Source organism: Sciurus carolinensis, chromosome 17 (assembly GCF_902686445.1).
Source record: "Sciurus carolinensis chromosome 17, mSciCar1.2, whole genome shotgun sequence".
NCBI classification, from domain to species: domain Eukaryota; kingdom Metazoa; phylum Chordata; class Mammalia; order Rodentia; family Sciuridae; genus Sciurus; species Sciurus carolinensis.
This window is the reverse complement of record NC_062229.1, coordinates 38009679-38020296: the sequence shown is the minus strand read 5'-3', so window position 1 is coordinate 38020296 and position 10618 is coordinate 38009679.

The following is a 10618-nucleotide window of genomic DNA, read 5'->3' as shown; positions in this document are numbered from 1 at the left end:
AATAGACACTAAGTGTTTGCTTGCATTGCTGACATACTGTCTGGTAAATGAAAAATCATTTCCTGGGTGCTCAATAAAGTATGGCCCTATTTCCATTAGTTATATGGTTATTGTTGAAATCTGTTATTATGAAATAGTTCCCACTCTGTTAAAATAAAACAGACTGCAAAATGGAGTTATCTTACTGCCTCTATTTGGTCAGGGTGGAGATGGGAGGGGTGTGGGGAAGGAGGGTGGTAGGGAACAGATAAATCTGCCCTTACATTGCTATTCATTGGAAACTGAAATTGCTCCAGAAAAGCCACCTGTGATGTAAATAGGGCAGGTATGGACAGAGAGCTTTTTTACAAATCTATTTACCGACCAGAGGCATCTTGTGGGTTATCTCAAAGGAATTCACTTTCCTGACTGGTTTACCATGGGAGGGAAAGGAAGCCTGACAAATAGTGCCCTTCAGTTTGCTCAGCTGTGAGATTTCCATTAACCAAACACAGGTTGCCTGCACACACAGTGTGTTTGCACAACTCGCAGTGGCATCTTCTCAAGACCCACGGTTGTCTGGAAAGCTCTCCAAAGTCCTAAGTCTATAATAAAGCAAACAGTTTGCACAGTCATTACTGTCAGGCTCCATTTTTATAGTGCAGCATAAAATGCCACTGGTTGAATTAAATGTCACCCAAACAGCATGATAGTTAAATGTGGTCTGCCCCATACTAGCCACTTTGTTTTAGATATTTTTCTCTCCACCAAACTATTGAAATTTTTATTATAGATTGGAGAGAGAGAGAGATTGACTCACTCCTGAATTTTATTGAGGAACATTTACCTAGTTAGTAACTAAAAAGCATCTTCCCTTTAGAGTTTAGACTGAGCTATGTAGTGGGGTAATATCCATAGCTAGCAATTATTTAAATGGCCTGGACTTTCAAAATCTCTTGCCCATGCATCTTCTCATTTGCTTGGAACAAGTACCATCAGTATGATTTTATTTCATTCATGAGTAAACTAATGCTGAAAATGGTTCAAGAATTTCCCCTAAATTATTTATCTAGGGAACAGAAAAGAGGCTTGGGTGCCTATAGTTCTGCCTCCAGGGTCTTTAAACTTTCCACTGCTCATCTTCATATACAAATCTACTCGATTTTCACTGCTTAAAGAGTAGTTCATGCTACAGTAGTAGCAACACCTGGACACTTATGACAAGGGAAGCATCTCAGACCTCACTGAAAACCTCCTGAATCTGAGTCTGTGTTTTTAACAAGATATACAGTTGACATTCAAGTCTTCGAAATACTTTTCTAGAGACAAATGGTGCATCTTCCTTCTCCAACTGGATAATATATCAACATATGATGACCTTTGAAATCTAAAGTGCCAAATACCAACAGGGAAGCTGAGAACATGTCATTTTAAAGACATTACATGGGCTTCAATATTTTCATCTTCATTTCTTAAAAATACTATTTTGGTATTATATGAATAGAAGTGTATCCACAATTGCACATATACCCACCTGAGTCAGGAAGTGATTCCATGTGTCTCTAGCTATTTGGGTAACAATATCCCTTTTCATTTGCATGGTGGATGGAGATGGGTACACCATCTGGAGCTTGAGCCAGATATTCCATCGGGGGTTTTTCAGTTCATGCAAACTTTTAAATTAAATGCTCAATGCCAAGTAAATGCTTGTGAAATTGCAACCCTCCTGCCATATGGTGTGCTGCTTAACAATAGATTATATTTATTGTTCCTCAGACAAATTACCTATTGGAAATCAATGCTTTGTCCAATAGCTTTGCTGATAACCAGTTAAATGAAATCAGATAAGTCATTTAAATGCTTTGATTCTTATTTTTTCTTGCCTATAACATTAGATCAGGGAATCTCTATGCATCTCATCCAAGTTTCAGCAGAGAATGGGAATTTAAAAAGTCACTGAAGATGTGTAGAATCTGGAAGGACACAGTGGATTCACAGCCAAATATTTTTCCCACTTACATTCTTTTGTGAATAAAGTCCTCTGGGCCCTTCATTAATTGCACCGAAGGTAACTATTTCTTTTATTATCTTTAGCACAAAAGAGCTTCTAAAATCTCAGGAATGTGGCCCAGCAAAGCTCCAAAATGAAGTATGTATGAATGAATGTGGAGGAGTGACTGAAGTACTCCTAGGAATTCAAGGAATAATTATAGAAGCAGACATTGTTAAGTCAGGGTAAGTGGCCCAGGGGAGGAGCTTATTAATATAAAATTATATAACAGCAGAAACCTGGTTCCTGAAAGCAGGCAAATTGCCACTTGTCTTTTTGCACTGGGAATTTTCTTTTAAAATGAACTGCAGAAGAATGTTCTTAATTTTTAGTGTGGTCTATGCCCCTTTATTCTTAATCAGGTCTGAGACTTTGATCTCAACTTCCTACCTAAACATGACAGTCTGTGAACAGACACTTTATGTATGAGCCAGACTTGGGTAAGGGGTGCCACGCAACTGCTGCTGACATCTTGGAGGGGCACCATCCTCCTAACATCAGGTCCCTATATCCTAGGATGGTAATAAAAGGGAAATAGATAGTTTATGTGTGTTTAGGAGAGACAGAAAGAATTTTACAAAGAGAGAACTAATCCCAAAAGTCTAGAGAATATTGGATTGGGTAAAGTCCAACAACATTTAGTACAGGACCTAAATTTTTTCAAATGATGTGTTTTACGTTGAAAAGCAAATATAATTTCACTTCAATGAACATGGTAGACTCTGAGCATGCATTCATCCATTGCAGTGAATGGGGAAGTCATGGATGCAGGAAGGTTTACACACAGAGCAAGAGTAGAAGAGAGCAGCAAAGCCAGGTCTGTCACAGTAGGTGGGAGTTGCAGGTACATGCCTCTCTGTGGGCCCTCAGGTCTTCCTGGGTTCCCCATTTTTCAGATTTGGAGGAGCTCAGGGATTTCCTACTGAAAGCCCTTTCAGTGAATGAAGAGCCCTTAACCATTATATATATCCCCAAGACTAGGGTCCTAAATAGAATAAGATATATTTCATGTTTGTATATTTATATTTAAATGGATTTTATTGTCATGTATAGCTGAAAAGAACCAATAAATAAAATAAAAAATTATTAAAAATTAAAAAAAAAAGAATAAGTGCAGCCATTTGCCCACACTGATTTTCTTGGAATTAAAAGGAAAAGCTTGGAAGTCACATGGATCCTCAGGGTCAATCACCCATTTTGGGACCCTTTTAATTTTTTCAGACCTGCAATAAGAGAGGTATCTTGTGTTACATACCAATATACACATGCATGCATTTATGTAAACCTGAAACAAAAGATTCATGAGACAATATTTTTCCTCATTGCTTGTGATATACTCTGACATTTTCTTCATCTGATTTAACTCTATTTGTTGTGAAGAAATCAGATGCTAACCCTTAGGTTCGAAATAGAAGGTGAATTTTCTTACAGATTGTCATGGTTTGGATATGAAGTTTCCCCCCAAAGCTCCTGTTAATGTAGGAAAATTCAGAGGTGAAATGGTTATATTAGGAAAACTATAACCTAATCAACCCATCCTAGTTTGCATTGCTGAGTGGTAAATATTGGGGCATGGCAGGAGGAGTGGTCACTGGGGGCATGCACTGGGAAGGCACATCTTCCCTGTGGCCCCTTCCGTTCCCTCTCTCTCTGCTTCCTGACCTCACCATGAACTAAGCAGCATTGCTTCTCTGGGCTCTTCCCCCATCATGTGCTGCCTCATCTTGGGCCCAGAGTAATGGAGTCAGCTGTCTGTTGCCTGAAACCTCTAAAACCATGAGCCAATTTGTTTTTGTCAAGTATTTTGGTCACAACAATGCAAAACTAACTAAATTAACTTTGTCTACCTGATGGTTGCTTCTTGCCATCACTGAAAGATCAGTGGCCCATCAGATGACACAAATTCTCATCTCCCTTGTTCCTGTCAAGGTTCTGCCAGTAAAACAAAAACCACCCAATGAGTTTAATAAAGAGAATTTAACATAAGAATCTGGATAAATATGTAGTAGAGGACTAACAAGACTAACAAATACCTAGTAACTATATGAAGCAGTCGTACCACTCCTAGACAGGGGCAGGCATAACTGGACTCAGGACCCTACAGAGAGGCTGTTACTGTCTAGCACCTGCACTTCAGGAACCTGGAAGAGGCCTCTGCAGAATCAGAACACAAATCTCCAAAGTGGCAGTACCAGCACTTGGTACTGTATCAGGTAGGGATGGGGAACTGCACCCTAAAGTTGGTTCCAGGAGGAAGGAAAAGAAAAACAAACTAGAAACTACAATCAACTTCTGCTACATGTACCATCAATGACAGTGTGGGTCCTTGCCTCAGTGACAAAGCAAATGGAAAGAACAAAGTCCCCTCCTTCCTCCAGCATTGCAGTCTCCCTGACTCCCTCTAGTCTCTCCAATGTCAGAAACTAACGAAAGACCAGCTGGCAAAGCAGAACTGTGGGTCCCAGAATCACCAAGAGTGAGGAAGGAGGATGGGAAGCTGAGGGATGTTGGCTTAACTAATAGCACCTCTATCCCTTAATTCCCCATAATACCACCTCACAGACAGCTTTAGAGTAGTAGATATGAGACAGGATAAGGGACAAGATTTCAGGTACAGAGAAAATGTACTATTTGCATTGTATTTGATAGTTCCCAGAATCCATGGAGAAATAATTCAGCAATAAGGAAAATTACACTTTTCACTGGGGTCCCAGTTCCTATATTTGGTTCTCAAATGAGGCATAACCTTCAACTTTTCCTTGTTGAATGTCTCCTTTTAAAAATTCTATAATGTAATCGCCATCCTCCCTTTGGGGCAAACTGTTCTGTGCCACCAGAAATAAGACTGGTTCCAAGATTTGTCTCTTTTCCTCCCACACACCCACCATTACAATTTATAGATCACAAAGTCCCCTGGCTGCAGTGGTTCTGAATGTCTGAGGTAAGTCTAGAATAACACATGGGGGGAGGGAAGCTTGAGGGAAAAGGGGGCACTAGAAAGGAGAAAGCAAGGTGATATTTGACACTCTAGCCAGGCAATTAGCTTCCTTTGAGATCTCTTCAACCCCATACTGCTAACCATCCGTTGATGCACAGAGGGGCACCCACAACAAAGAATCATCCAACATTAGTGCTGAAGCTTATAAACCCTGATCCAGATACATAATATAATTTACTCTAAGGAGTCCCAACCCACAATAACACAGACATCTAATACTCTTTTACAGAGAGAGGTAGACTCACAAGCTTATCCACACACATTCTCTCCAAAGAAATGCTATCCACCATTCCAACCTCATTCTTGGCATCTCTGAATCCATGTGTAGGGTGAGATGGGTGGTCTGCTAAGAATCCCAAAGCTGTTCTCAAATAATTCTCACACTATCCTGCTTTGGCTGTCTTGCACCACACTTGGGAAGGAGGGCATACCTGATGAATTCATAGTCTTCAGACTATGAATTTATACCCTTCTGGGTGGCCACCTAGTAATGTGTGGCTGTTACGGTTTGCACTGGAATGTCCCCAAAAGGCTCATGTGTTGAAGGCTTGGGCCTCAATGCAGCAGTGTTCAGAGTTGGGACTCCTAGGAAGTAATTGGTTCATGAGGGCTCTAATCTCATCAGTCCATTGATACACTAATAATTAGATAGTACTATTGATAGAAGTGGAGGAGGTGAGACCTGGTTTGAGGAAATGAGTCACTAGGGGTGTGTCCTGGAAAGTCTTATCCCTGGCTGCCTCTTTATTCTCTCTCTGCTTTCCTGCTGCCTTGGGGTGAGCAGATTTCCTCTGTCATGTCATTCTGCCATGATGTTCCGCCTCACCTCAGGCCCAAAGCCATGGAACCAACTAATGACAGACTGAAATTTCTGAAACAATAGGCCAAAATAAACCTCTCCTCCTTTCTGAGTTGTTTTTCTCAGTTATTTTATATTAGTCAGAGAGCTGACTAATATAACAACCCATCTCTAAAAGGGCTGAAGAGGGAGCATTAGTCAATGAAGAAAATGAGTTCCTCATGATCTACAGGGGTCCTCCAAACACCAGGAGGAAATGATTGCATTCACAACATGTCTGTGAATCAAAATGGGCATGAACCAGTGAGTGGGGAGCAAGTGTGTTCAGGCAGGAGTGATTGTTAACTCTTACTGAGGGAACAAAGGCTGTCTTAGATCTGTTCCTGTAGCTCCCTTCCCCTGAGGCAGAAAGACATCCAGGCTCCTAGGTCTAAAGCCACAGCCCTGCTCACCCATGGGCATGTTCGTGGCTTGGCAAGACTCAAAGAAGCATTTTCTGGTAACCTTGCCTTCATGGCCGAGGTCCCAACATTCTTGGATTTGCTATTCTCATTTCTTGCCAATATGTGGTGGGTATTAAATCAAGAACACTCTGAGAACTACCTTAGAAGCCACTCCCTTAGAACTCTAAAGTAAAGTTGATGTCTGTCTGAGTATGGTGTTCACATGGAGAAGTACTATCCCAAAAGCGACAAATGCCTCCAGGACAGGGAAAATGTAATGAGTGCTTTCTGCCAACTGAAAGTCAGAGGAGTCTTGGTGGGTGTCAGGATGTGAGGAGCTTGTGGCTTCATTTTAGCCCTGCACTGCTTTCCCTTGCTTTATGTCTCTGGAAAATAGTTGAGGTTAGAGTGCATTTTGTATAGTTCATGTGGAATTCAACAAAGAAGAGGAGGGAAAGAGCAGCACCTTAATATGTTCCTTACATGAAGGAATAAATTCTCCTTTTTCTGTTTATGGATTGGGTAACCTGTTAACATGCTGCTGGCTGAATTGCCCCTGACTTAAAACAGCCAAAGGCAATAAATTCATGTTTCATGTGAGGTGACTCATAGGAAAGGCACTTTCCTCTTCTTTTCACTTCCACTGGCTCTTGAGTGTGCTTATTAAAAACTCTGATTGCTGTGTCTCTGATTTTGTAAGTCTTGGGTGTAGCCTGGGAGTTTACATTTCAGATCAGTTCCAGGTAATGCTGAGGCTACTGGTCTGGGATCACTGCTAGAGAATCATGATCCTAAATAGTATGATAAGACTCATGTTTTTCCTCAGTACTAGGGTTGGAGCCCAGGGGTGCTCTCCCACTGAACCACATAGCCAACCCTTCTTTTTCTTTATTTTAAGACAGGGTCTTGCTAAGTTGCCCAAACTGGCCTCAAACTTGGACTCCTCCTGCCTCAATCAGCTAAGTAGCTGGGATTATAGACATGCTCCACCATGCCTAACTTCAATCAGACTCTTTTTTAAATAAAAAAATATATATATTCATGTGACTCTATCCTTAGGAACCTTCTATAGACCCCAGTTACTATTGCAAAAAGGTAATAATCATAGCCCAGAGTTCAAGACCTTTAATATCTGATCTAATTCCCCCCCACTCCTTCTTAAATTCTGTTCAGACTCAGGAGAACACTCTCCATCCCTTGGAATGCAGTGACCCTGCCATATTGAAGGTGTTCTCATGTAGTATCTTTGGCCACCGTTGCTCAAGCCAGGGCCTTCACATGCTCTAAGAAATAGCTGGCATCACCATTCTTCATCTCTGACCAACCCAGATGGCCACAACCTTCACTCTACCTTCTTGGCAATTTGCTCATAACATTAGCAAAGTTCTTCTGATAACCTTTAAAAAAAAATTCACAACCTGCAATGACACCTATGTTTTGAAGAAAAATGTGTCAAGCAATGTGGAGTCTACATAGATATGAAGAGAAAATAGAAAGGAACATGCTCTGTAATCGGCATGGTTCTCATGGTTGAATAATTCATGTATGCAAGAAATTCTAGTTTTTGAGGATGAATTCCAACAGTAAGCCTCTACGTGAATGACATGGTAGGAAATGTAAGTGCAATCACTTTAGACCAGTCTCCTCCTTTAGGGCTCTTATATCACAATCCAAGGAGGTTTAAGTGATACCTGGAAAATTCTCAAATTCACTAGCATTCTTATCCAAGCCCACAGTGATGGGTCTCAGTTTCCGTGACAGGTTTGAAATGTAATAATTCCTATTGAAGCTGGAAATTCCATGGTGAGAGTTTTGCCTCCCTGAGGTCTGGATATCTCTTTGTGTACCTGCCAGTGTGGCCCATGTGTCACAATTGCTCTTGCATAACCTAGGCCTCTTGTCTTGAAACACTTCCATAAATAAGAGAAGACAGAAAAGGATCAAGCTACAGACTCTGCTTTCCTGTGTGTTTAATTTATTGCTTACTATATTGTTCATAGACTGTCCCTAAGCAATGGCAAACATAGCCATTGGCTGCTTCAGACTCACCTTCTACAGATTTGCAACTGGTGTGATCATTTTTCCCAAGAAGTTTTCTCATTGGCTGACTTAGACCACATGTCAACCCAAGCCAATCATAATGATCAAAGGATTGGCATTCTGATTGGCCAGACCTAGTTGACAAGTCCACCTCTACCCCAAGCCAGAGGTGGAGACAGCCTCTCTCAAGTTGCATGATGAGCAATGGGGAAAGTGTAGATCTCCAAAAGGTAAGGATAAGTTGTGTTATCAAGAGAAAGAGAACTGGGCAAAGAGAAACCATATGTGTCTGTAACAGTTGCTGGAACTCAGAGACTCAGAAAGTCTTGGCAAGAAAAATGATCATAGAAAAAATTCCCAGGTGGATAAAACTTATGCTCAGAGAGCTTAAAACACCTCTCCAGGTTTGCAAAGAAAGTTGGGAAAGAATGGCCTCACCTTTGCTTTTGTTTGTCTTGTTTTATTTTTCATGCTCCCTAACAGTTCTGGATCCTTCAACATTGGGAAACTGTCTCTTTCTTTCTGAGATAAGACTTGTTCAGAGTGAGTCAGTTTTAACTTTCCACATTACTCCTCTGTTCATCAGAATAGATACATTACAGAGTCAATACAATACACATTTTAGGGGAATTTTTGTCTATATCTCCTTGGCTATTCTCCTTCTCCAAAAAGTCGGCAACTAAAAGTAATGTATCCAATGATGAGTAGTTCCTATGCTGTTGGCAGAAGATGCTTCTTCAAAGCAGCAAGTTCTTTCAGTCAGTACCGTCCATTGCTCAGGCATTCATTTTCTGCAGAGTGGATGTTATAGCTATGGAAGACATTAGCATTTTGAATAAGAGAAGGCAATGCAGAAAAACATTCATGAAACATTGCAATGTAAATATAATAGTTTATAAAATGTTATGTATGGTATGATTTTATTTGTGCCAATATATGTAAGTACAAAGAGAAGAGATGTTTAAAAATAGCTATAAGAGGGTTAATAGTATTTATATATGAGTGTCAAAATTATGGTTAATTTTTTTCTCTTTGAAATATTTAAGGAAGTTTTATAATAAGCACATATTTCTAACATAAGCATACATTTCCTTAATTTTAAAACAGCTTTGATCATAAGAGTACCATAGAATTAACAGCTTCTTTGTCTAAAACTTCACTCTTACTTTATTGGTATTTTAAAATTTCAAACCAAATGTTTGACATTCTTGAAGGGAAATAATAAAAATTTGTTGTTTTTAATCAAAGAGAGTAGTAATAGTATGAGATCATACCTTGGTTACAAATTAATGGTAACATTCTATACAATGTGGACATGTCAACGTTTAAAAGTTTCAACATTAAAGTGGACATCTGCCATTAAAAATAAACACAAATCACTTGCCAAAGTTGTAAATTCACAGACATGAAATAAATAATCCCAAGCACTGAAGTTTCTCAACAATGTTCACATACCAATCCAAAAGACCAGGACAAATAATTTAGGAAAAAGAAAAAGAAAATGACATCATCAGTTAATTTCTACTTCACTTCCTCATACCATTCTTGTCTTGTGCTGCACATGGTTACTACAAAGGCTCATGGCTGATCACTTTCAGCAATCGAGATCATCCACAGAATCTCTTAATGATACCATTCACCTATTTGGAAAAGATTATTGTATCGTCAGCGACAAACTATTTCCAAGTTGGACTGTGGGTGTCATAGTTGAGTTCTTTCCAAGCAGATCTGAGACATAAGGTATCCTGGAGTGGCGTGCTACTCATGCTTCTCAACAGAGACATCTTGTAGGATTCTGAGAAAACAGCCCTCGTGCACCAAGATACAGATGGGCTGATGATGTTGGCATGAGCACACTGACAGGCCCAGGAAACATGAAAGGAGCAATGACCATGTCCATGAAGTCAGCTCATTCCCCTTTGCATCACAGAACACAGCACATTTCCTTCTCACCATTTATCAACCTTTCTTATGGCATTCTGTTTTTGGCATTTTCAAAATTATTTTCTGCACTGGGTTTTCTACAGAATTCTCAATGTTCAGAAGAAGTTCACTCACATACTAACTTTTCTGAAACTGCCACATTGAGGGCTGTCCAAACCTTGTTGTTAGGCAGCTAGAATTCCAAACCTGTGGTCTAAGTGGTTCCATAATTCATCAAACCACAGTGTTTGCACATAAATGTGTAGGTGCAATGGCTATAAAAGACAAATGAAGACCCAGCAACTGACAGTGGGATTAACAACCCTACAAAACAAGAAGTAACTACTTTCCTGAGACAGAGGAAGCCAACCTGACTTTCTTGACAA